This window comes from Aquila chrysaetos, chromosome 1, assembly GCF_900496995.4.
Source record: "Aquila chrysaetos chrysaetos chromosome 1, bAquChr1.4, whole genome shotgun sequence".
Classification (NCBI taxonomy): Eukaryota; Metazoa; Chordata; class Aves; order Accipitriformes; family Accipitridae; genus Aquila; species Aquila chrysaetos.
Window position 1 is genome coordinate 16,086,818 of NC_044004.1, and position 27,651 is coordinate 16,114,468.

The following is a 27,651-nucleotide window of genomic DNA, read 5'->3' on the forward strand; positions in this document are numbered from 1 at the left end:
TGATTCATTTTTCCCCTTGTATTTGCTCCTACTCTAATTCTACACGCCCTTCTGCCATCTCCCTCCCCAGCAGAAGCCTCAGTTAACCTTTCCCATCTTGCCAGGCTCCCCAACAGCACGGCACCCGAATGGCCCCTCTGATTGATGCCTCAAATCATCTTCAGCCACCGGTGCTCAAGTCAGAAAAAAACTCCTAATGAGCTGAAAGCAACAGCAAGAAATTATACTGATTGTTTCTTCAATGTGCTGCGCTTGGAGCTGTATCAAATACAAACTGAAGACAATATTGCCTCAGGGGCTTGCAGTCAGAAGTATTAACCTTGGAGTAAAGGCTGTTTTCAATTGTTTGGGAGGGTTAAGTTTTGGTTTAATTCTGTTCCTGTTGAAATCCCATCTAAGTGAAGAGCGTTGTTGTTTTGCTTTGTTTCCTCTAGTTTATCTCTGCCTAGGATACATGCAGGCAAGAAACTGCTCCTTGCCCTGGCCTGGCATTATAGACATGATCAAGAAAATTAGATTGCCTTTTGTGGAAAGACTGAGGCCTGAGAAAGTAGCTTTTCATATTAGCAGTGAAAAATAAGTGCAACTTTCTAAACATTGCATGATGCTTAGGTTGAATTACATGTTTGCGGGATTTCATGCTTCAATACAAAACAGGACATGCCCTGAGAAACCCAGATATCTGTGGTTTATTGAGTTAACTTCAAAGTTTGGAATAAGCCCTGATCTCAAAGTTGGCAAACCCTTAGTTCTGGCCACCTAAAGGTAAATTTGAGAGCTAATGCCAAGGAGAAAGCCTCATGCGCTTCCTTCCCAAATGCTGTCTTATTCAATGTTTCTTTGAACTGAATAAAGTTTTTCCTTATTTGGCACACTGTTTCGCCTTGTACCACCAATGGTATCATACACCAAGGGTATAAACTCAAACCCACAGTCAGTGTAACCACAACGTGGGGGCCAGCCTAACGCCGAGGATGGAGCCGAGCATGCTTTGTATGAAGATGATGTCCTTATTAACACTTCCAAGGAGTCTTTGTGCTAGTTAAGCTGTCCGCCTGCTAGCTGCCAGGGAATGCTATGCAAGTCTTTGCCTTCCTCATGAGTTTTCATAGCTCATCCTTGCTTGTAAAACAATTTGCTGTAAGAAATTAGGAGAACGTTTCCCTAACTGAGCGCAAAACATGGAGCTATTCCAAGAGGCAAGTATTTGCAATTAGGAGACATCATAGTCTTAGGTATGCTTAAGTACCCCACTGTATACTGTCATTTATCTGTAGCTGCTTATTTTAGTCTAAAATGGCTAAAATTAATACAGTTGCAGGAATCTTTCCCCCACAAACCCTTAACAGCAGCAATAATGACTGTGTTAAATCAGACCTCATTGCAATGTAATGAAGCCTGACTGACATATTGCAGGTATGATACTAAGTAATTTCATAAATTATTAAACTGTAATTGAAAGTAATAGTGCAGATTACTTTTCGACACGCTTAAAAAAAGACCTTGGCATGAAAATAAGGACTGTAGCATGACTGATTGGAAATAATGATCAATACCTTAATTCTAAGAACGGCCTCAAGTTCCAAGTTTAAAATTAGAACAGAAAAAAATTTGAATTTTCTACCACTCAAGGTACTCTTGACACTTTGACTTCTGCTTAACTTTTAAGTAAAGAGGACAAATGAAAATATATTTTACCTCACAGAATGGGAATCTCTGACAATTTGGGATCAGACATGCTGAAATACTTATGGAAAACTGAAAATGTAGAGAACCCACACAGACTTTTCCTAGACAGTTTTTAGAAACTTTATTTTCTCTCTGCAAGCGACCTGAAAGGAACCAGTTGCACTTAAAATCTTGGTATTATATAAACTGTATCATTTTATGCCTCTGGACATTTTGTGCTTCCTGTTTCACCCTAGCAAAGGTTATTTACCATTATATGCGTTTATTTGTGCACATGCTTTATGAAACCAGCCATACCCTTGCACCTCTGCTCACTTAATTATATTTACTCCAGATCTAGTGGCTTGATTGCATTTAGGCAGGGATTTGAAAACAAGGTCAACAAACCTTTGGGTGTATTTTTGTATTGTTTAGCTTGGGATATTGTGGGCATGAACTGCCTGAGAATAAAGGTACTTATTAGATTAACCTGATTTTTAGTATATTTCATAAGGTGCTCGCAGGGATTTTTCTGACAAAGCAATTGTTAAACAAAGCAATTGTTAAAAATCAAATGTTCTAAAGGAAAAAGTCAGATTCAGCAACACTTTTATTGACATGCTGAAATGTCAGGGAATGCATGCATGAGGAGGAAAGGAGAGGGGCACTGCAGCCCAATGGTGAGGATACTGGGGCAGATATAGAAGCCCACAGGTTAAGCCTCCACTGCCACTGAAATGAATTTTTGCCATCAGGAGATGAAGTTCTACCTTTCAGAGTACACAGAGAGCTGAAACCACTGTCCTCATAATTGCATGGAGACCTATGGCATAAAATACCCAAGCCATCCCACTGAAGACTCAAAAAATATTGCCTATTTTAATGCAATCATGCTTCACAGTTTCTCGCTCACTTTATTGGGTTTCCTAAAGTGAAGCACTTTCAGTTCAAGGACATCTTCATCTTTAGCTCTTGTTTATTTTTCTTGTCACTGGTCTATTGCTCTCCGGAGGAACATTAAACATCTCAATGGCATGGCTTACATGTGAAATATACAGTTGGTTCAGCACAGAGGGCTTCATTTTAGGGCTCATATTAGTGGGTCCCTTGTGAGTTGATATTATGCCGTTTTTGTCCTTAGATCTTCTGGGGAAAGCTATCATCCAGTAAATTGCCTTAGTCAGATAAACATTACCAGATAGATCTCTTCCTGCCTCTCTCAGCAATGGGGTCTGCAGAAGGAAAGGTCACTGTTCATTCTCTTTCACTTTCCTGCTCAATTGTTTCTCATTGTATCAAGACAGAGTCGGTTAGTTTTTACCAAGGTGAACTTAGGAAATAATAGTAATATAAACACACAGCTTAAGTGAGCCAAAATATCTGGTGGTTCAGGGAGAGTGCACCAACTCTTCCAGGAATTTTCTTCATTCACTTTAATTCTGCCCTGTGCTCACCAGCATGTAAACCTTTTCCAGCCTTTTGTTTTTCTACTTTTGCTCTTGAAAGCCCATAGAACAATTTTGCAGCCTTCCCATGGTTTGGAAATGGCTTTGCTCCACGTCTGCCAAGGGGTAAATCCTATTTGTCTTCCAGAGTAAGAAAAAGGATAAAGGGTTTCACAAAGACAAAGACAAAATGAATAGAGTTATCATCAACTTTTAACTGGGACTAGTTTGTCTGTCCATAGGCAGAGTAATAACTATTAATATGGGAAATATCATGACTTGGTCTCTACCAACCAGGAACGGTTGGGACGGAATGGGGGAGTCATTTTTCCTCTTTGCTCTAACACTGCTGTCACCTCCCTATGCTGCTTCTCCAGTTTACTACCAGCCCTGCCACGCAGGCTTAGGCACTATCCCTCTCTGGGGCATTTCTAACTGGCTAGTCTAAAATGCTGCCTGCCTGTCTTGCTGACTTAACCAAGATTACAAGTTCTTCAAGATGGTGCAGTGCTTAGAAAGTTCAGGCCATTGCTGGTTCCTGGACTCTGGTGGTATAAGTCTCCTGTACTTCAATCCATTCAAAACTCAGAGCATTTTTTTTCACTAAATTCTCTATAGATGCATCTTGGTGTGACATTTGGGGTGAAATCAGCATTAATCAGGGCCTTGTTAATGAAGCTGGCAAGAGCAGTTGCCTTTATGGTAGGCATTATTTCAATTTTATTCATTTGTACTGGAGCAAAAAGCTGTGCATTTCAATCTGTTTAAATGTAATTTGGATTGGATCAGTTTAACCCAGAGACCATACAGTGTAGACTGATGCTTTCATATAACCATATAATGAATGCAGCTACCCCTAAATATCTCAAGTAAAGCCTGAGATTGCAGTGTGTATTGGAATAACAGATGATGTGACCAAGGGGCAGCTACTAAGCACTTACCCAAATGAGACAGATCATACCTTGGTAGGGTTTGTGAGTGCTAATGGGGAGGAATTACAGGGACAGCCTCAGACCAGGCTTTGGGTGTGTGCTGAAGACTATTTGACTGTTCTCCAGGATCTTGCAGGAATTAGGCTGATGAAGAGAGTGAGAGCTTCTAAGTTGCAGGTTTTCTGGTAGACTCTCTTTTTGCTGAAACCCTTCCTTTTGCTTTGGACATGATGATGCAGAAAAGAGTACCATAGCCACAAAGTTCAGGCTCAGCCCCAGGGCTGGGCATCCTTCTCACCCTGGGAATCTCCCTAGAGTCCCCTCCACAGGCCAAGTTTGATTTTCTGATCCCAAAATGGAGAGAACAAAATGAGATAATTTGGCATCTCTGTTTTTGCATTTAGCTGGGCATTACTTATAGAAGTCGTCTAGAAATTTTAATTGGGAAAGCCTTCTTCATTTTTCTTTTCCTTTCTGATAACACAAACAGCTCAGACTTTTAGGTCGATGGTTTGTTGGACCTGTGCTTTCCTTGGACTTGCTACTTCTGGATTTAGAAATCCAAGTCCTTCAGAAAATGCTTGCTGCACATTTTCAGATCTTTCGCACACATACAAGAGCTCCAATTGATCTAGGATGCTGCAAAGGTTGTTCCCACAGGCAAACTGATCTCTCTGTGCTGAAAATCCTGTCTTCAACCATTTAAAAAATACAACAAATTCAACTGTTTCACTGGCAACTGTCAGGCATTCACTGGTAAGCCAGACAGACTGTGGGAACTGACCTCGAGCAAACCTGGTTTAGTCTGTGCTCTAGCAAGTAAAGTAATCCACATTTTCTGAGGAGATTTTTCTTGCTTCTAAGAATCAGAAAGAAGCAAAATAACAAAAAGACCTATGCAAAGTCTCAGCTCAAAGCCATACATGCTGCACAATGTGTTCCTGATAGCAGTGCTCTTAATCTGTAGGAGAGCGTATACAGCAAAGTTGCCTGCAGAATTGCTCCCGTATTTGCAAACAAGTCAGTCAGTGTTCTGCTTTGTGGTTCTCTTTCAAGGCCCTGTGGCACAGTACATACTGAGCAAAATGTTACTAACCATTACCAACATTCATATGAATCTGCCTGCCTTGCAGCATGTCTCTAATGCAAGAGAGATGCTATGCTGAATCAAGCTGAGGATTTGCTAGTCCAATATTCTGACACTGGCTGAAACCAGTTGCTCTGGAAGATGCTGGAAGATATAACTGTGCAATAACCGAGAAGTTAGATAGGTTGGGGATGGCTTCTATATCCCCCTGTTCCGCTTTTTCTCACAAAATACCACCCTCCTTTTATAGGAAGCAAAGAGACTTTCTCTTCCCAACATCAGGTTGGAAAGTTCTCATCTATGTCTGGAGTTCAAGGTGGATATTATTAATCTCTTCCCTCTCTGGATGACTCAGAGTTTCCCTCAGACATCATTACTGGAAAAAAATAACGTATTGGAACACTTGTCGTCTGGGTCCAGAGTTGAAATGAAATTTTCTCTCATCACAATAACACAAGGTAATTGCATTGCATGTACTTGTGTGGTCTGAGTTGCAAAACATCAGTCAGATTCTTGTGCATCTCCTTCAGTTATATCTTGCCAAGCCTGTGACAAATAGATGTGGGAAGCCTCTCTTCTTACAGTGCTAAGCTGTTGTTCCAAAGCAGAGGAAATATACCTACTGCACTGAGCCTTGTAGGCTGCAAATTTCTACCACTCTCAGGGCTGCTGTCCTTACATATGACCTGTTTGTGCTAGCCATGCTTCTTCAGTTGAGAAGGATCTTGGCGTTGCTCATTTAACTGCTTTGACACCAAAATCCCAGAGATTTTTTTTGACTGTTGTCCCTGTCCTCATTTGCCATCACTGTAGCAACAAAGAGAAATAGTGATAGCAAGAGAAAATGCAGAGTTTTGTCTTCTAAATGGACATGTTTAGGTGCCAGGTAGAAGAAGCACTGCACAGGGTGTGCAGAGTTTTGTCCCAGCTCTGCTGCTGGCCACAGATCCCCAAAAGCTGCCATACAGGGGTCATGCTGCCATGAGCTCAGTCCAGAGCACGACAAATGGGCTGTTCAGTATGTGACTTTTGAGGACACTGGATGGAAGGGAGAGCTCAGCTTCTGACTATATATGCCTAAGTCCTTCTGAGAGAAAGCCATTGCCATAAACCTCTGTGTTTTAGGCCCTTTTTCTCCATATGGATAGGCAAGCAGTGGGACAGAGAGGTTGCCCAGAGAGGCTGTGCAGTCTCCACTGGAGATTTTTGAGCTCCAGACGGGTCAAGTCCTGAGCAACTTGTTCGGATCTCCCAGCTTATCCTACTTTGAGCAGGAGGTTGGGCTTTAGACCTCCTGAGGTGCCTTCTAGCCCAAGTTGTCCTGTGATCCCATGAAGCCGTACATATTGATATAAGGGTATCACAGAAATGTGTGGGAAGTGGGTAGGAAGCAGGAGCAAAAAAAGTGCTTTGGTACAGGATGAGAAATACAAGGGAACAAGGGGGATGATGCAATCTGTGCTGAGGCCTCAGCCATGCTGCACTCCAGAAGAGCTGCCTGTCTCAGCCAGTCTGATGCTGCAGATTGCTTTTACTGGCATTTTTAAATGGAAAATCTTCTCCTCCAGGAGGTAAAAAGCGGGCGATGGAATGAGGAGGCACGTCCCAGATTCCAGCACGTCTCTGCCAAGAATGGGGAATCGCTTCTGTCCATGTGATGCCATGCAGAGCCTGCAAACACCAGATTGTGCTTGGCATGGCCAGTGTAGTCCCCAGGAAGGCTCTCAGGCAAACATATTTCAGTGTGACTACCAAGCTGATAGACTTCAGTGATGGCAGCCATGGTTCGTGATACTCCGATGCCAAGCGGGGCCAGTCATGAAGGCCATCATGACTTGTTCACAGATCCAAACATGCATGTGGTACTTGTTTTGAAGAGTCTATAGGCTCAGATGGAAAACTTACAACTCTTAGGAATAACCAGTCATGTAATCATTGGATAGACATTCATGTAAGTATTTTCTTTTTTTTTAATTTAAGTCTTTTGTGCTCATGTCCAGATGATGATAACATAAATGTTAATGTCTGATGCTATGTTCAGGTGTTTCTTGGAGAAAAAATGAGCTAGTTCCGTAATATGTACTGTAGGAGTCTGGAGGCAATGTTTATCTATAGCTGACAAGAGGTTTCTGTTAAAATATTTTGTAGGAACCAGATGTGTGTTCAACCACTTTTTAATTTAACTGTATTTCCTGGAAAAGACTGTTTTGTTTTCACAGAAGCAAAGCTTTTGTCGTGAAGAGTTTTTTAACAATAGAGATGGAGGAATTATGATTTCATTTATTAAAAAAAAAGTAAATACTTTTGAAAATTATTTAAGTTTGTGATTTAAAACTATTATCATAAGAAGAATTAATCCTCACAAGAAGTCTCACTAAATATGTTTCAAATTTTCCCACAAAAACTTTAATTATTTACCATTAAGCTCCAATTTCTTCATATATATGCTGCATATATAGGCAGAGTGCAGAATTTCTGTACCTTGTCTGAGTACATGAAAATCTCCAGAAGTCAGTGGGGAAAAGGCACCACCATACAATTGTGATATCCTAGATTAATTTTTTGCATTTGTTGCTGCCATTTCACAGTTTTTTGTTTGCTGTTTGCAGTCGCATTTCTGAAGCTGCTCTTTGAGTTTTCTCCATCTCCCTGAAGCTCAGCATTTAGGCTTGTTTTGAAGCATATCTGTTCATCTTTTTTTTTTTTTTTTCCCCCCAAATTGTACCGGGGACTGATATTTCCTGCCAATATTTCTGACCTCTCCAGGTCATTTAGAATTGCTCCTTTGGCCTCCTCCCTTTCATCAGCAGTGTTAATCATTAATATTTAGCAATAGCAGCTCTCTGGGGGGGCAGCCTACCACTACTGCAAACCCACATGATGGAATTCACACCACCTCTTGGGGTAGAGTCCTTCACCAGCTCAATCCACGGCCAACACTGTAAATCTGAGCTCAGCTTTGCCTCAGACTCTCTAAGCGGAGCATCCCGGGGGTGTGCAGCCCCCAGCAGAGATGAGGACATAGCCTGTTGCTCACTGAATACTGTTCTTCAGGAGGGAGGTGGTAGAGGATGCATCTTCCACTGAGGGCATGTTCCTACGAGACATCGGCTCTGTCATCTCTGCACTCACAGCTCCGGGAGGAGCTGGAGCAGTGTGTGGCTGCTTATCTACTGAAACACTGCTCAGTGTCTGCGGGGCCAATGTGGTGTATAGGCAATTTATACTGTTTTCCGTCAGTAGATGCATAAGAAAGGTCATGAAAACACAATTCTGTGCAGTTTTTTTATTTACTTTATTCCCCTTGCATAAACCATTGATTTTAGTAACTTTTTTTATCTAAATCAGAGAAGGAAAACCAAGCAAGATTCCTCAAAATTTCATCCAGTATGATTTTTGGAGGAAATTTCAGATTTGGTATTTTGGAGAAAAGCAGGAATATTTATCAGGCATTTTTTATTTCTGACTGTTGCTGGAACGAAAATGGGGTTCCTTAGGAGATCATGTAGGCACAGTTAGTTGGCAGAGCTCACCTGCAGGGGTAAAGGATGTATATTAAATTGCTCTGAAACTTTGTTTATAATGTCATCACTGTATGCGTACATAGAGCATGTACCTAAGGATATGTGCGTCAGTCTCCACAGGCACGGACCGGCACAAGGTGGAGAAGTTTGAAAGAGAGATAAAACATACAACCTTTTGAAATTTATCTGCTAAGAGCACAAGGTAATACATAAAAGGAAAATTCATTTTCTGTGTTTACAGTTTATGTTAAATGCCATTGTAGATAGAATCTCAGTTACAAAGGCAGACGGTTTAGTTCAGGGTGATTCGATTACTAGCTTTTTTAATGGAAATGTCACTATTTCAAAGCAGCAATGCTGAGTATTAACTTCAGGCATGTCATGTGGCAACAAGTTGGACTAATCTCTGCTGTCACAACTGGTTCGGTTCTTCTTTTTTTTCATTTCAGGTTTAAATGAGGCTAATAAAAAAAGTCTCAGCAGTTGTGCACAAATAGCAGCAGATGGGGCAGGAAGCCTGTGCCCCCCCCCACTCTAGCTCCATGACAAGAGAACAATCACACAGGTGACAGAAGTGCGTCAGCATGATATGACAGATCATTGGCACTACTCCACCAAGGGTTTTGTAAATCCTTGGTGACAGGCTTAGGGCAGGCAACTTGCAAGCACCTGAGAACCTGCTGCACTTCAGTGATTTGAAAGTTTAGAGGCAAGCATGAGAAAATAGGTAAGCCGATATAATTAGTGAATATTTGGTCTGAGAAAAATTCTCTAATACATATTTTTGTGGGGAAAATGACTTTGTCAGCCTAAATGCTTAAATTCCATGTTTCAGCTGTGAACACACTTTTATAGCCTAAAAAGCAAAATTGTAACAGAATTAAAAGACATAGTTTATCTGAATATTTTCTCCTGTGGCAAAGCTCCTGGAAAGGAATTTTAAAATGCCCTTTTCCTTGTGGCTTACAAATAATAGAATATCTGCCATTGGTAATTGTGTAGTTTATTTTCATTACAGGACTTGAGGTTTTACTGAGTTTCCTTTAGGACCACATCAAGTTAACTTGTGCACAAGGCTTTCGCAGGCCTATCATTATGCTGGCTCAGTCACAAGGTGAGGCGACGAGTAAGGAGCTTGTGGGGTCAGATGCTCCATCTGACCTTTGAGATTTTATTTTGCACAGATATTACACCCCAGGAACATTCCTTTGCCCCTTGCAATGTAATCTCTGCTCAAAAATTACCATATGGGACAGGGCTGTTGTTGGTGTAAACATGTTTTAAAAGCACTTTTGTACAGTTATTTTGTAACTCTTATCTGTAAATCCCTTCAATGAAATATCAGAGAATTATTCAGCTGTGAAACTACGCAGAGGGGACATTTTCCTTATCCTGGGTCAGCATTTTCTGACTTTCTGTAAACACTCTCTCACATGATGCTTATTAATAGGCTTCCTCATGCAGAAAATTCTTGGCAGCCACTGGAAAAGTTCTCCAAAAGACTGATTACTTTCCCTTTGCCTGAGGCCAGCTGCTGATCATGGCCCTTACGTAGCATGACAAACACAGTTAATATCAGAACACGCAGCCAGGACTGGAACACTCAGTCATGCACCAGTTAAAGCTTGGCCTACCAACACCCCAGGAGGTGTATTAATATGGTACAACCTGTTGGTACTAGTTTCCAAGAGTTTTAAAAGAGTTGGGTGGGATGGAGGATGGAGGGAGCGAAGGATGAATTTAGCTGGAGTTCACCCAAGGGCCTGAGGGCACTAATGAGATGGACTGGTCCCTGCCAGCCTCTCCTGGCATGTCCCCAACCCTGCCTCTGGCCCAGAACCCCATTTGAGCCCAGCTGACCCCCACCCACAGGCTGACATCCCAGCCTGGCCTCAACCCTGTCCCCAGGGAGGTGCCTGATGCCCTGGGCTGGGGGTGCCCTGGGCTGGGGGTGCCCTCGTCTGCTCCCCAGCTGCCCTGGCGAGGTGATGGGGTGGGCTCCAGCTGGCAAGACCCTGCGCCGCCACCCCGCTGGAGCCCTGACACCATTTATATTTAGGAAGCTCTTGTGCTGACTTCCGAGACTGCATCACTTTTTTTTTTTTCTGACCTAAGAATACAATTGCATGCTTGGACCACGATGAATTGTGCCATCTTATTTCTTGAAGATGGGCTCTAGACAAAATAAATACAGGTATTTCTGGGAGGATGCAGAAGGTTATTAACTATTAGTGGTCGTAATGATCCTACATGTATACCGTGCTAAGCAGATGGATCCCTAAGCACTCTGCAAATGTTGCTACTCGTGTTAACATAAAAGAGAGTTCAGCAAAGCCGCAGGGAAAGATGAAATGCAGTAACAGTGGGCAGTGGCACTACAATAACTCAGGACAAATGAAATGTTAAGTGACCCTCTGAAGCATGTGAGGGACAGGACAGAGGGAGGAAGGTGTTTAGAAAAGCCCAGTGGAATTTGGCTAAGGCAGCTATACTGGGTAAAAAAATTGTTTTGCAACAGTTGTTGCAAAGTAATTCTCTTTGCATGAGCTGTCAACATTTAAACTCTGTCACAAAGCTGTCTGGTGGAATTTTATACTGGAAGTACTTTATCTGAAGCCAAAACGTAGGGAAAATAAGTATACATACAACAGTGGAAAATAAACCTCCCATATACCCTGCCCAGGTCTTTTGGGTAAGACATTTAACAGATATAAGCAAAAAAAGAATAAAAATACGTAAGTGGTAATATCCATGCAGACAACACCTAAAATTAGGACCAGATCGTGTTTTCAGAGAGAATTTGGATCATAGGATAGGTCTGCATTACCATGATCAGCAAAGTGCTGTGGGTTCACACAAACTTATAAAACTGTATGTGATAATGTCTCTTCACTAAATTCAGAATAAACAAGTTCAAGATCTGTGTTCTGTGTCTTACCAGTAGAGTTTCCCTAGTGATCTTCTGGCCTCTGTTTATCGTGGTAGCAAAAAATTCCAATTTATAATGGTGTAAAAAACACTTCCTCTAATCTCAATAAAAAACATTATCAAGTTTTACAAGGAAACCAGTGGCATGGGCTAGATATGCCCAGAAGAAACTTCATTGTGAGGACTCTAAGCCTTCAAATGTTTTTTCCTCTTTTTGATTTCCAGACATTAGATGAGACTTCTACGTGCACACACAGATCCTGGATTTCACATTCTCCTTTATAAAATGACTGAACAAGTTACAGTTTAGATTCCCCCAGAGAGGTGAGTTATTAATGGCTGACAGACAGAAAGCTCCTTTGGCTTCATTCTTATATCTCCCTGTCCAAATTGTTTTCCTGGGACTCCATATTTCATCTTTGCTCACACTGACGTTTCAGTAGGACACCTCAGTTTGGAGGTGTCCTACTGAATGGAGCAATGGAGGTACCAGCTTCTGTGTGCGGGCTTTGGTGTGTTGTGCCCCTAGCAGCTATTAAAACATTGCTAAGAACAGAACAAAACTGAAAAGACAGACCTGAATGAAAAGGTGGCTTTGCACAACCTGGATAGATGGTGAAATTAAATGCATGTCAAAGTAAAGTAATGCATGTAGGAAAGACATCACTCTAATTTCATTGGTAAAATGAGGGGTTCTGACCTAACCTTTACCAGTTTGGAGAGATACTTTGGGGATACAATCAATAATTCCATGAAAATGACAGCCCAGTGCTCAGCACTGAAAAACAACAACAACAAAATTGCAAATGTTAGGAACTATTGGTAAAGCAATAGAGAACAAAACAGAGTTCATCATTATGCCTTTATATAAATGCATGGCGTGTCTGTGTCTTTGTACTGTTCTGTTCTTTTCATCTCAGAAAGAATATAGTAGAACTGGAAAAAAGTTCAATTGTCCTTGATTGTCAAGGGCTATCAATATATGGGACGTGTGCTGCGCAAGGAATAACTAAGTAAGCTAAGATTCTTCTTTCTGGAAAAAAGACAAATTACAGGGGACATGCTAGAGAGCTATAAAATCAGGAGTGAGGTGGAGACGATGGATGGGGGTTGATGGTTCACTGTCTCTTCCACTATAAGTACTAGGGATCATCAAAGTAAGACAGTAGGAACAAGCTTCAAAACAAACAGGAGTAGGTTATTCTTCATGCAGTGGGTAATACGTCAGTGGTACTGCCTGCCCAAGGATGCAGTGAATACTAAGGTTTTAGGGGGGACCAAGGAGAGACTGGACAGGTTAATGGAAGAGGAATACATTGGGGAATACCAACTACACGGAAGCTAGACTTAACCTAGGAAGTCCCTGAGCTGAAAATAAGTGGTGGCTGGGAAAGTATCACGGAGGGGTATAGTCTGTTCTTGCCTTTTGCTTAGTCCTCCCTAGTTTACCCCCTTATGGCAGCTGTAACTTCAAACCCTGTCTCCTGTCAACCTTGGTTCTCACCAGTTTGGCTATTCTTATGTTCATTGAGTAGCAATGTTCTAGCGAAGGCAGGATTCTTCAAGTCTGGTGGACTTGGCAGTCCTAGGTTAATGGATGACTCAATGATCTTAAAGGTCTTTTCCAACCTTAATGGTTTTGTGATTCTATGATTCTTGGCCTTTCTATTTTTTTTTTTTTTTATATTACTGCAGTTGCTAGACTGCATTTAACTCTTATTGACCTGCGTACTAACTAATGTGCCTTTATGTATCAGGCCAATAAAGTTCTGATTGCAGAGGTGTTCTTGTGACCGTCAGTATAAATATGCTCTTTATGTTCACAGTTCAATTCTTCTCTTTTGTCTTTTTTCTGTCTGTGCTGTGTCATTTCTATTGCAAAACAAAGGGAAGGCCTCTGTAATACACAAGGAAATCTAATTTGCTTTTCACAATGGACCTAAAACCAGTGATTGATGTGTTTCAGTAATTAAATTCTGCTACCTGCAAGCTCCTGAATGTAAGATTTAGGAAGGCAGGGAGGAATGCATGAAAATGGAAAATACATTAGCAACTTTCGTGTCTTGTGCTACAGTGTTCAATATTCCACCCATTTATGTTTGAACAGGTGAACAACTTTCAAATACATGAAGATAACCCTGTACATTGGGGAGGAAAAGACTGATAATTATCCTGCCTATTGAGAGAGGAATGATTGAGCACTGAATGTCAGCATACGTTGTCTCAGGAGAAGAAAGAAACAAAAATTGTGGGTATTGGACAAGTGAGGATTTATAAGGAAGATAGAATCCTTTGACAATGATGGTCTATTTCAACTCCACGCTGCTGTTAGATCTCATGCTCTTCTCAGAGTGCCTCTACACAGTACAGGGCCTCACAGTGTGTAGGTACCCAAGGTAAATCTGGTAGATGCACACAGGTAGCAGAAAGCTTAACCCCAAGACTCCACTGCTGTGTGAGCACTAATGTATTTCACCTCTCAGTTTTTCTGTTGGAGCTTGCTGTGTCTCTGTTCAGAAGACCGCTCAGTGCCCAGCAGACTCGCCTTCACATTAAGCAAGGCAAATGATATACATTACCTATGGTTCCTTCTTTTTCTCAGCCTTTTTGCAGGGAAGAAATAGTGTATGCAGTGTAGTATTTTATTTACATATTTGAAACCTTAGACTGATCTATGGTAGATGGACTTTCCCCATTTGAAGTCTTTCAAGAGAGATAGACGTCCTTCTAAATTATGTGTTATAGTGAGAAGTCACCTGGAAGTTACAGCCTTTATGCAGGCATTGCTGCATGAGACCCCTGGACGCCATCAACATTCTAGACGTCAACTAAATGAACAGGGAAATAGCTTCTGGTCTTAAAATCTAAGAATAGCTGAACCACTTAACTGGCTGAAACAGTTTTGATGGCCAAAATAAATGTCAGTATGTATGGCAAATTTGTAAGCACTCTGCTACTGAGCTGCCTTATAGCTTGGTGGGTTTTTAGCCTTCATTGATATGTTCCCCCGATAGAACTTCATCTATAGAGCCCTAAGATCTTTGGTGCCTGTGATGGTTTGTGAATATTCAACTTGCTTTTGTAGTGCTCCACAGCCTTGTCAACTGGAAGCAGGGGCATGTGAAGCCAGGCTGGAGAATGAATCCAAGAACAAAGCAGTGCTGGATGCACTCTGCAAGCAGGATTCTTCCCACTGTGTTAGCATGTTTGTTTTGTGGTAGCTTAATTTTCTAGCTGATGATCTGATCTAATTAAGGCCATTGCCATTAAATTAAAAAGCCATGATGATCTGACTGCATTTGGGAGGCATAACAACAAAAATGTTTGACACATGGGGATATCCACACCTTGGAAATGTGGTGCCTTATGAAAAGTAGCAGTAACAGCCAGGCTCTTGTTATGGGCAGAAGAAAGGAGACACCAAAACTATCTCAGATTTTTTCAGAGCTGTGACACAACCTCAACATCTTGTAACTTGTGCAATTATTATTTTGAGATAAAAAGTGATGCTATATTTCCTTACTGGGCTCTTTGCTTTGAAAGTGAAGTTCAGCCATACAAAGGATACTACAAAGCCTTTGCTTTTCTGCAGTCATCAAACAGGGGGCTAGTGAGGTGAAGACCTCATACTGACTTTTGCACACAGGCAGTAGTCAAAACAGGACTTCAGGTGTACTGGTATGGATATCTGCAATTACCTGCATGGAAAGAAAAAGTCCCAATACACTGCTCTCTGTCCTGTTTCTTGTCTGCAGAAAGTGCCGGGACACTCGTATATGCTGCTGATGAATACAGGGCCATTTTGATCACTGCAGCAGGATAAATTTCATCTGTTGCAGATATCTGAGAAAATAAATATGGAGGAAAAATACTATAAAATTATAACCTTCCAAGTTGTAAGTGTTCATATCAGAGTGGTATTTTTAAGAGTGGTTTTGACATTCATATCGGAGTGGTATTTTTAAGACTGGTTTTCATTTTAAGAAGTCTGCTCCTCTTATTCACAACATGGGGATTGTTTCTCATCAAAAGTCCTCAAGTCTCTAACACTTGCAGCTAACAGCTTCCAAGTGAGGTATGGACCAAAAGCTACAGTAGAAAACTAGTCAAGGAATGATTAAGGATGGCATATATATTACAAAAAGTTAAAATCTGCTTGCAAAGTTTTGTCAAAGTTTCTTCTTTCCTTTCCCTTCCCATGCTAATGATAAACAGCTTTGTGATCATCTAGTTTTGTTTTATAGCTCACGGGGAGCAGTTACATGTTCTCTTCCTTTTGATATGTAGAGATTTTAAGCCTGCTTAGTTTAGCAAGAGAGAAATGTATTTCAAACCTGAGTGCTTTTTCCAGTTTGCTTGTAAGCCCATTTTATTTTACTTTAGCTATTCTTTTTTGATATTGCCTTCTGGATGTCCCCACATTTTAATTGGTTCAGTATAAGACACCTGATGGACACCACGAGAAAAAGTACAACTCTGGAAGAAGAAAGGTCACTTCTAATATGCATGAAGAGTACTACATGTCTAAACAATAAATACTCATTTGCTCATTTCACTCATCTAGCATAAAGGAACTCTCCTTTCTTTTTCTTTATACTTGCAACAGCAATTTCACATTATTTCTACCTTCTGCCTATTTTGTTATTAAATAATGGTTACAGCTGTCACAGGTGGTACTGCAGTAATCATGATTATTCAAATAAGAGGAAAAATATTTTTGGTTTAACAAGAAAAAAACCCAAGCAAATAGAAGTAAATAATATGAAAAGCAATCCTGATTCCCTCCCCAAATAAATCCTTATCTGCATTGCATAAGCACTCAGACAGGTTATTGTGTACTCTTTCTTGATAATTTTGCTCAGAAATTATCTTCTGCCCAAACACTGTTTATACCATTTGATAAATAAACTGACAAAAAGTGGTCCTTGCTTTGCAACTGAGGCTATTTCTTCAAGGACAACAGAGATTGGTGTAGACTGGTGTAACTCAAAAAGTGTGGTTTTTATGTAGAACCATGAAAACTCAGGACACAGCATTGAGAGGAACTGCTGAGTATGAGGGCCAGGGCCCAGATACTGCAGTATGCCACGTCACATGAGGGACTTCAGCCTACATCTATTTCTGGCCAGTATATACCCATTTATTCTGGTGTCAACATTACTACTTTAACAAGCTTTTCTCCTGCAGACATACTGGCCCAAGATGTACTTATTGAATGCAATATTATTAAATTTCATTTCAGACTCTCTTTTGTCAGTGCAAAACAAGCCAAAATCTCATGTCTCTTCTATGGCTTATCTCAGATCCCTGCCCAACAGCACTCTGGATGGTTCCACCAGTAGTAAATCTGGCAGTCTTGCACCTGCAATGCATACACTTGTGTATACCCTCCCAATAACTTTGAACCCTTGGGTGAGTCCAAGGATGTCTGACTGAGAGACAGAAATCTCAGAGGGATGTGGGAAACAGAAGTCTGAGTTTATTGTTCAGGTCACATCATGTGTGATTCTTCTTTTCCAAATCAAGAAAGTCAATGTTTCATAGAAAATGTTTTAGGTTAATAAACTTAGTTAATAAACAGGAACATACGACCCTTGCATCCTGTACTAGCAGCAGACAGAACCACCAAACCCTGTGTATTTTTCCAGTAGCACCAGTAATAAACCATGGGAAGAGTATTTTGACAAAATGTGCAGATAGCCTGTAAAGTATTTGGCACTTCTTCTGACCACTAAAGGCAAACAGGCTCTGGAGAATTTGGAAAGAAGGAGCAAGATGTACTTCATTGCATTAGTGCTAGGAATTACTGTCCAGTCCATTAGTGACTAAGGAAGATGGTAATGTCTATTAAAGATAAATGTTTGAAAAATAGGAGAACTTTTCCAAGATCTCCAAAAGAGCTGGCTAGGCATGTATCATGGAAACCCAGGGAGAAGACAGATGGCTGGAAGAATATTAAATTTATGATAATACGCAAAAAGCAAGAGGGATAACATAGATTACATACAGAATGGCTAACCCACCATCAGTACAAGGTGGAACAGCAGAAAATCTGATGAAAGATTAAATCTGAAAACAAATAAAACATAAAGGATAAAATACATGAATATGAAACAATATGATTTTATGGCAAAGTGGTCTTGTGAAACAAACCTGATGCATTTTTTAATTTTTAATTTAAATTTGGCTTATCAAGATAGATGGATAGACTTCTTTAAGACATTTGACTTAGCATTGCATTTGACCCTCATGTAAAAATTGCTTCTTATAATACCAGTATTGAATATGTGAAATGGGATTAAGCACTGGCTAAGTGATAGATCTCAAGGAATAAATGCACAGAGTGAAATGTCACTGAATGGGATTCTTCTATGGCTTTAAGGGTTGTAAAGTTCTGATTCCAAAACTGCTTTCACAATATGCCAAGAAGTGCCATCTGGGGATGTATACACTGGAGATCACTAATAAGAAATGAGAAAATGATTTTAACTTCCACGTGCTAGAATAAGATTAATCCTAGAATAACACCTCTTGTTCTAGCACCTTAATTTTAAAAAGTTATTGAGAAATTGGAGACAATACAGAGACACAAAAATTATGAGGCACCTGGACCAAATGCTTTACAAAGAAAAACTCATCAAGCTCAGTCTGTTTATCAGACACAAGACTTGGTGACAGTGTATAAATATCTTAATGAAGAAAAAAATCTGGTTTTCTAACGGGCTCCTCTGGAATCAATGCCTGGAAGCAGAAAGCAGGCAAATTAATCTGAAGAATACAGCACAGATTTTTAGTAGTGATTTCCATTACAGCAGATTATTCACAGGAGAAGTGGATTTTTTTCCATTGCTTAGTATATTCACCAAGATTTGATACCTTTGTAGAAACTATGCTTTTGTCAGAAACAAATCTTTAGGTTCCATGTAAAAGTGATGTATAATTGGCCTGTGATATAAAGGCTAGACAATCTAATGGTCCATCCTGGCTTTAAATTTAATAAATTTCTAGATGATTTTTATAGAATTCCTGTGCATGTAGTGCTGAAATTTGTGTATGTTAGTCAGCCGCAAAAAAGACTAAAAGCTGTATACATTTCAACCAAATGAAGTGCCTTGAAGTCTCAAGAGGACCCTTTTGTAGAAACAGCAAGAAACACCAGCCTCCCTTTCAGCAGCTGAATAAAGGCCAACTATTCAAAAAGATGAAAAATTAGCACCTTCTGTTGCTGCCAGTAGGTCAGTATAATACCCATAGCCTAGTGTGTGCTCACCTGTGAGTCAGTTTAAGACTTCTGGGCAAACAAAGGCTGTGTCTCAGAAGGCCACGAAGCATTACTGAGCCAGTCAATCCCAAATGTACATGGAGATTTAGTAGGAAAAGGAGGGGAAAAAGGATGATCATGTGAAAAGGGGAATGTCTTTGGAGTTATGAAATGACTATTGTATGATTAATACAAAAATCTTGTGGCCCGCTTGCAAGTATATCGGATTTAGCAGAAGAATTAGTGAGAGTTAAACAGACTTGTATTTATGTAAAGACACAAATCACAGTGAGTGAAAGAACATTTCTTTAAAAAAAATTGATTAATTTCCATCTTTCACCAGGAAACTATTCCTTATAAAGAAAGAAATATTTGACTCTTTTGCAAAATCTGAGTTCCCTTCAATATCCACTCCCTTCTTGAAAGTCTTGTCACACTTTTTTCCTATTAATCAATGATCTGTAATACAGCCAAGCTTTAATCAAAGGAAATGTTATTATTCTGCAGGTAAAAGTGCCTGCAACATGCCAAAGGGTGTTTGTTTAAACTTTAATGGATAAAGTGTAGAAAGCAAGTTTCATTAGTCTACAGACAAAAAGCATTTATTTATCATTAGGTGTGAAGTCAAGAGTTCTGTAAGTTTGCTAACAATTGTGATGAGTTCCAGATAAAATTATAGGAATGATCATAAATAATACCCTGAAGCATTCAGATTCAAGTTAAATAAAGGTCTTAAAAGATTTAGGCTTTTCTGTGGACAAAAGAAACTCCATGAATTCACTGGGAGGTGTTCACACTTTGTGGTCAAGGACTGGGGGGACAGGGGGAAAAGAACAGTTATGCCCCAAAAGGTGCTGTTTCCTGCAATATTAAATGAATCATCTGAAGCTCCCAGTTCTGGCAATCCAGGTTGGAAATTTTGGAGGAAAGATCTTTCTCCTGAGATTTCAGGCATTTTCACTCTGGATTGCAGCTATATCATTGACAATTTTATTTTCACAGTTCTTGTGGTGGTCCCAGTTGGTAAGTGCAAATAAGTCAAAATCCCTTACCCTCCAGTTTATGAATTTTACAAAAAGTTTTGTTATATTCCACCAGCAGACAAAGGTGCACAGAGATTGAAGAGACTGAGAGATGAGAAGAGGGAAGCATATATTATACTAGAATGATAGTATGTGATATGATGGATCCTGGTTCCAATTTAGGGAATTAAAACTGAAGATGGTTGGTTCAAAACCACTTACTTCATTGTATTTCAAATATTTCATTACTACCTGAGATGAATCAGGAACCTTGGTCTCTATTACCTGAAAGCTGCTTCTCAGATTTTTTTGCAGTTACCATACTTGACTGAAAACTACATAATTCCCAGGGAAAGGCTGATCTTGGCTTTTCTTAAAACATAACTCCTAAAAAACTGAAAGGCTTGAGAAAATACTTTATGACTGTTAATATTTATTTTGGAGAAAAGGAGGCTGAGGGGTGACCTCATTGCTCTCTGAAGCTTCCTGAGGATGGGAAGTGGAGACGGTGGTGCTGGTCTCTTCTCCCTGGTATGCAGAGATAGGACGTGTGGAAATGGTTCAAAGCTGTGCCAGGGGAGGTTTAGACCAGACATTATGAAGCATTTCTTTACTGAGAGGATGGTCAAACACTGGAACAGGCTTCCTAGAGAGGTGGTTGATGCCTGAAGCCTGTCATCATTTAAGAGGTATTTGGACAATGCCCTTAGTAACATGCTTTAGCTTTTGGTCAGCACTGAAGCAGTCAGGCAGTTGGACTAGATGGTCATTGTAGGTCCCTTCCAACTGAAAATATTCTATTCTCTTCTATTCTATTCTAAACATACAGGCTGCCCAGGGAGGTTGGAGAGTCTCCAGCCTTCCAAAGTCATCTGGACTCAGTCCTGGGCAGCCTGCTCTAGGTGGCTGTGCTTGAGCAGCGGGGTTGCACCCAATGAACTTGGGGCAAACCAACCCGTGGAAGCCCAACAGCATTGCCCTGGGGTGACCCCTGGGGAGGTGGACATCACGGTCTCCAAGTGGTGAGCCCTCTGCACAGGGAACAAGCACCATGCATGTGGAGCGGGACTCTGGATGCTCTGCTTGCTGCACCGGTGGGAGGCTTGGGCACGAGCCAACGCAGCGCAGCAGCTGCAGAGCTGGAGACATAGCTAGGGCAGGCGCAGGAGACAGGAGTGTCCTGCAGCACCAGGCACCTCCCCTCCTGCACCCCCTCATCACCATTCCGAAATAGCGTCTCTTTTGGAACGCTGATGTCTCACCAGCACAGCAAGGACAGAGGCCCTGCCACAGAGAGGCCCCATCCCACCACAGGGATAGACACCATCACCCCCCCCATCAGTGTTACGAAGGCACCAAAAGCACTGTCATGTCTACAAGAACAAAGGCTAGCACCAAGGGAGCTGATCCATCCACGGGCCACATCACCTTCTCTCACACGTGCACACATTGAATTCCTTTGGCTGGCCTGCCTAGTCACAGGCAGATAGAGCCCGATAGATGTCTAGGAGGCTCCTGGAGTTTGTGGAAGATAACTTCCTCACACAGCTGGTGCATGAGCCAACTAGGGAAGGCGTTCCACTGGACCTGTTGTTTGCAAACAGAGAGGGACTTGCGGGTGATGTGATGGTTGGAGGCTGTCTTGGGCACAGCAATCATGAAATGATAGAGTTTTTGATTCACGGAGAAGTAAGGAGGCGGGGTAGCGGAACTGCTACCTTGGACTTCTGGAGGGCAGACTTTGGCCTGTTCAGGGGTCTGGTTGACAGACTCCCTTGGGAGGCAGTCTTGAAAGGCAAAGGGGTCCAGGAAGGCTGGACATTCTTCAGGAAGAAAATCTTAAAGGCGCAGGAACAGGCTGTCCCAATGTGCCAAAAGATGAGCCAGCGGGGAAGAAGACTGGCCTGGCTGAACAGAGCTTTGGCTGGAACTCAGGGGAAAAAGGAGAGTTTGTGACCTTTGGAAGAAGGGGCAGGCAACTCAGGAGGACTACAAAGATGTTGTGAGGTTATGCAGGGAGGAAATCAGAAGGGCCAAAGCCCAGCTAGAACTTAATCTGGCTACTGCAGTAAAAGACAATTAAAAGAGTTTCTATAAATACATTAACAACAAAAGGTGGGCTAAGGAGAATCTCTGACCTCTGTTGGGTGTGGGGGGAAACATAGTGACAAAGGATGAGGAAAAGGCTGAGGGACCTAATGCCTTCTTTGCCTCAGCCTTTAAAAGGCAGGTTCTGCTTGACTAACCTGGTCTCCTTCTATGACAAGGTGACCCGCTTAGGGGATGACGGAAAGGCTGTGCATTTTGTCTGCCTAGACTTTAGCAAAGCCTTTGACACCGTTTCCCACAGCATTCTCCTGCAGAAATGGGCTGGGGCACACTCTTTGCTGGCTAAAAAAATGGCTGGATGGCCGGGCCCACAGAGTTGTGGTGAATGGAGTTAAATCCAGTTGGTGGCCAGTCACAAGTGGTGTCCCCCAGGGCTCAGTACTGGGACCAGTTCTGTTTAATATCTTTATCAATGATCTGGAGAAGGAGATCGAGAACATCCTCAGTCAGTTTGCAGACCACACCAAGCTGGGCAGGAGTGTTCATCTGCTTGAGGGTAGAAAGGCTCTACAGAGGGATCTGGACAGGCTGGATGGATGGGCCGCGGCCAGTCTTACGAGGTTCAACAAGGCCAAATGCCGGGTCCTGCACTTGGGCCACAACAACCCCATGCAGCGCTACAGGCGTGGGGAAGAGTGGCTGGAAAGCTGCCTGGCAGAAAAGGACCTGGGGGTGTTGGTCGACAGCCGGCGGAATATGAGCCAGCGGTGTGCCCAGGTGGCCAAGAAAGTACTGGTTTCTGATACTAGCTTGTATCAGAAATAGTGTGGCCAGCAAGACTAGGGAAGCAATCATCCCCTTGTACTCAGCACTGCTGAGGCCAACCACACCTTGAATACTGTGTTCAGTTTTGGGCCCCTCACGACAAGAAAGACACTGAGGTGCTGGAGCATGCCCAAAGAAGAGCAACAAAACTGGTGAAGGGTCTAGAGAACAAGTCTGATGAGGACCAGCTGAGGGAACTGGGGTTCTTTAGCGTGGAGAAAAGGAGGCTGAGGGAAGACCTTATTGCTCTCTACAACTACCTGAAAGGAGGTTGTAGTGGGGTGGGTGTCGGTCTCTTTTCCCAAGTAACAAGTGACAGGACCAGAGGAAACAGCCTTGAGTTGCGCCAGGGGCATTTTAGATTGGGTATTAGGAAAAATTTCTTCACTGAAAGGGTTGTCAGGCACTGCAACAGGCTGCCCAGGGAAGTGGTTGAGTCACCATCCCTGGAGGCATCGAAAAGACGTGTAGACGTGGCGCTTAGGGACACGGTTCAGTGGTGGACTTGGCAGTGTTAGGTTTACGGTTGGACTCGATGATCTCAAAGGTCTTTTCCAACCTAAATGATTCTATGCTCCCTCCACTTGGGACCTCAGGTCCCCACCACCTCAACAAGAGAGACTTAACACAGAAAGGGACTTCAGGGCATGCTCCCACTTGCTGACATCCCCTCCCTCTTTTTGCCTCCGGAAGGCTTTGGGCAGGAGGCGCATCGCATGCATGGTTCTGCACGTGCTGAACCGACGGAAACGAGGCACCCGTGCCAGTCTCGGCACATACGCAGCAAGGCTAAAGCAAGCTGTGGACGCCTCTGGGTCTCAAGGCATGCGCTCATCGTGCAGCACAGGCCATGTTTCTGGGAGGCACGATCCACAGCGGAGCGCTCCAATGCGGCGCGCGTGGGGGGCTCTCCTGAACCGGGGAAACCTCGGGGGATCAGAGAGACGTGGGCCCCGGCGTGGCCTCTCCAGACCCCTCGCTTGCCCTTGCAGGGGCCAACTCGGTAGCCGGAGACAGGAGCCACAGGATCTTTTCCACTTGCACCAGGGACACCGTCTGCGTTTGGCTTGATCGTCAGAGTCTGCAGGGCTAAGTCCTGCCCCGGCAGAAGGAATCCGAGAGGAGAAGAGGGAGGAGGAGTTTCGTCTCTGCCCGAGGCCTCGTAGCTCTTCCTTTCAAGACAACTCGGAGTCAGACCACCCGGCCCAGAAAACTTTGCACCTCTCTACCTAAGCCAGGGACATCCACCTACAGTCCCCCTCGGCATTTCAGTTACCGCTTTGGGGGGGTGTCTGCCCGCTTTCTCAAGAGAGACCCTGGGAGCTCCCTCCTGCCGGGCGTGAGCCGGTTTGTGCTCGGTGCGATGCCCAGGACCCGCCGAGCCGGGCGGCGGGGACGAAGGCTGCGGCTGGCCGGCCGGGTGATGCGGCTCTGGTGGCTGCGGCAGCACAGAGGACAGGTCACAATGGGACCTGTCCCTACGGACGTCAGCAGGCAGCTCCACGGCTGTTTGGCGTGGGCGATCGGTGAGTGCAGCACGCCGGGGGAAGGCTGGGCCGAACGGGGGACGGGGCAGACGGCCGGGGGGTTTCTGACCCAGAGCGAGAGCCGAGCGCCTCAGGGCAGGGCACGGTACTGCCCTCGGGGCCGCGGGCAGGAGTACGCGGGACTCCCAGAGGTGGCAGGTGCCCCGAGAGGCTTTGGGGGCGTGCCGGGCGCCCGTGGCTCCGCGGGACGCTGTGGTGTGGTGTGGCGTGGCAGGGATGGGGCCTCGGGAGACTCCGCTCGCGTGTCCCTCGCCCTTTCACGGGGCACAGCCCAGCCCGGGGCTGGCCGTCAGGGCGGCTTGGGCAGGATGGGCCCCACGCTGCCCCCAGCCAGGGCCTGCGGCCCCTTCCCTTCAAGCCTGTCGACACCCGTGCCCAAACGCTTTCCGGGGACGGCCCGTGGCTCCCATCCGTGCAGCGCTCACAAAGCCTGCCCTTGCTCCCTCCCACCTCCCTCAGCCCCTCTCCTGCCGGCCCCCAGCTCCGGGCGGCTCCTGCCCCGCTCCCCCAGCCCCGTGCTCCCTCCCACCCAGCCCTGCTCAGCCCCCTTTTCTCCCACCTCCTCCAGGCCATGGTTCCGGCAATCGCCCTCGTCCTGGCTGTGCTGGCCGCCCAGCACGGGCTGAACCACGATCCCCAGGTAGATGTGCTCACGCAGAAGCAGATGCAGCAGCGTGAGGAGTATCTGCGTCAGGAGATGACTCGGCTGCTGCAGGAGATGGAGGGGAGCGGGGGCACGGACACAGCCACGCTCCTTTCCGTGTTGCAGCAGTGGCCCTTCTGGGCCGCTGCAGGAGCCCTCGTCCTGCTTGCTGAGGTCTGCTGGCTGGCCAGGAAAATGAAGCTTGCCTCGGACAGCTGCAGCGAGCCGGACGGCTCCAGAAGCGAGGAGGAGGAGGAGGAGGAAGACCTCGGCGGTGCGCACCATGGTGTCGGGGCTTTGGCTGTGTCTACGCCATCGCCAGTGCAGGGCCTGCCCGACACGTGCAAGGTGCTGAAGGAGCTGGTGGGTGACCTCCTCGGTGTCTGCCGCGTGCTTTGCAAAAGGACTTTCATGCCGCAGATGCACCCAGCCGCTGGGACGGACGGCACCTACGAAGCCTGGCGTGTCCACGAGAACAGCATCGCCTACCGCCTGCTCGTGTTCCTGCAGCCGCCCCCCGGGCACTCTTTCAGCCTGGAGCTGGACACCACGGGGCAGCTGCCAGCAAGGCACTCCGGCGTCAACGTGGTGCTGGAGTGCATGTGCTCGAGGGAGCAGCTGCTGGGGGATATGTTGTGCTTCCTCCACCACCAGCACGACGACAAGCTGCCGAGGGATCAGAGCTCGTACCTCCTACGCGCCCTCTGCACGCGCTCCCGCTTAGACGTGGAGAAAATCGCCTGCTGGGTCCAGCGGTTGGTGACATCAGCCTGGCTGCTTTTGCCTCAGTCGTACCACTGCCAGCTAACGGTGCTGCCCTCCTCCCAGTCCTGCAGGTTCCAGCTGACAAGCGCCTCCAAGATCAACATCTGCGCTGAGATGATCTTTGCAGTGCAGCAAGGCAGCTCAGGCGCCTACCTGAGCCTTGAGTAGGCAGAGGCCAGCTTCACCAGCAGCACACCATGGCCGGAGAGCTGCGCCGCTGTCGAGATGCCGCTTTCCCGGCTCGTGGCCAGGCACGCCCGGCAGGACACTTTCCGTCTCGGAGGTCTGCGGCTCTGCACCCACGTCCTGGCGGTCACAGGCTTTTCCACCCACACCTGTCACCCTGAGGACCTACTTTCCTCTCACACTGGTGGGGCCCAGGGGACAATTTCGGACACTGGGACGGAGAATCTGCTCATCCCAGAGACTGCCTGGGGAGTCCGTGCCGCAGATCTGAGCAAACCAGGCATGGAGATGGCACCGCTCAGGAGGAGCTCAGCGTAACCAGAGTTTGGGGCATCTCCGCCGGTCCAGCTGAAGATGCCATCGCAGCTGAGGCTCCTGTTACCACCTGCACCAGGATGGGACCACCCATCCTCTTGGAAGGAGTTGATCCCCTCCGGGACCTTCATGCGATGCAAAGACAGCAATAAATTAGCTTGTTTTAACCAACCCTCTGTCTGTGAGTGTCTGTGTAACACTTGGTTGGGGAATGCGGGCATGCAGCAGGTTGCTACCTGTTCAGACGCAGAAGCAGCAGGGCGGCATTTTGAGGTACATAAGTAGTACCAGACCAGAATGCTTCCTCTGACCCCTTTTTCCTTTCTTTTCCAGTTTTCTGCCCTGCTTCCCTCTCAGGGGGAAGATGCCTCTGTGCCTGTATGCTGCATGGGAGGGAATGAGGGCAAGGGAGCCAGACCTTTCCCAGTAGTGACCACTGACAGGACAAGAACCAATGGGCACAAATGGAAACACATGAAATTCCATCTGAATTGGAACAAGCACGTCCTGACTCCGGCGGTGCTCAAACTTGTTGGAATGAGTCCCACCTTTGGAGTGCTGGGGTGGAGAGCTACAGGCTGTACAGGAAGGATAGGCAGGGCAGGCAAGGTGGAGGTGTCGTGCTATATGCAAGGGAGAGGTTTGATTGTACAAACCTTACAGTTAGTGATGTGGTTGAGAGACTCTGGGTGAGGATTAGAGGGCCGGAAAACAAAGGAGGTGTTGTAGTGGGTGTCTACTACCAATCACCCAGCCAGAATATAAGCACTCATGAGTTACTCTATAGGCAATTAGGAGAAATTTCTGGATTGGTAGCCCTTGTCCTTATGGGAAAATTCAAATTCCCAGACATAAATTGAGAATACCATACTGCTGTGACAATCAGATCTTGGAAATTCTTGAAGTTTGTAGGAGACAACTTCAGTACAACTCAGTAAGCCAAGTAGGAAAGATGCCCTCCTAGACATGCTATTTGTGAATAGAGAAGGACTCATGGGAGATGTGATGGTAGGTGGCTGTGTTGGCCACAGTGATCATGAAATGGTTGAGTTGAGTTAAAATTTTCAGTGTAACGAGAACAAAGGACAGCAGACTTGCTAGCCTGGACTTCAGAAGAGCAAACTTTAAGCTACTCGGGGAACTATTTAGCAGAGTACCCTGGGAATCTGCTTTTGAGGGCTTAAGAGTCCATGAGTGCGGTCAGTTTTTAAGAACCACCTTTTAGAAGCAGAGGAGCAGGCAATCTCATTGTGTCATAAGTCAAGCAAGTGGGGCACAAGACCAGCTTGGCTAAACAGGGAACTCCTTGTGGAGCTCGAGTAAAAAGAAATTGTATGATCTCTGGAAGCAAGGTCAGGCTTTGCAGGAAGAGTACGGAGCTGTGGTTCATATATGCAGGGAGAAGACACAAAAGGCCAAAGCTCAATTAGAGTTGAAACTGGCCAGTGTTGTGT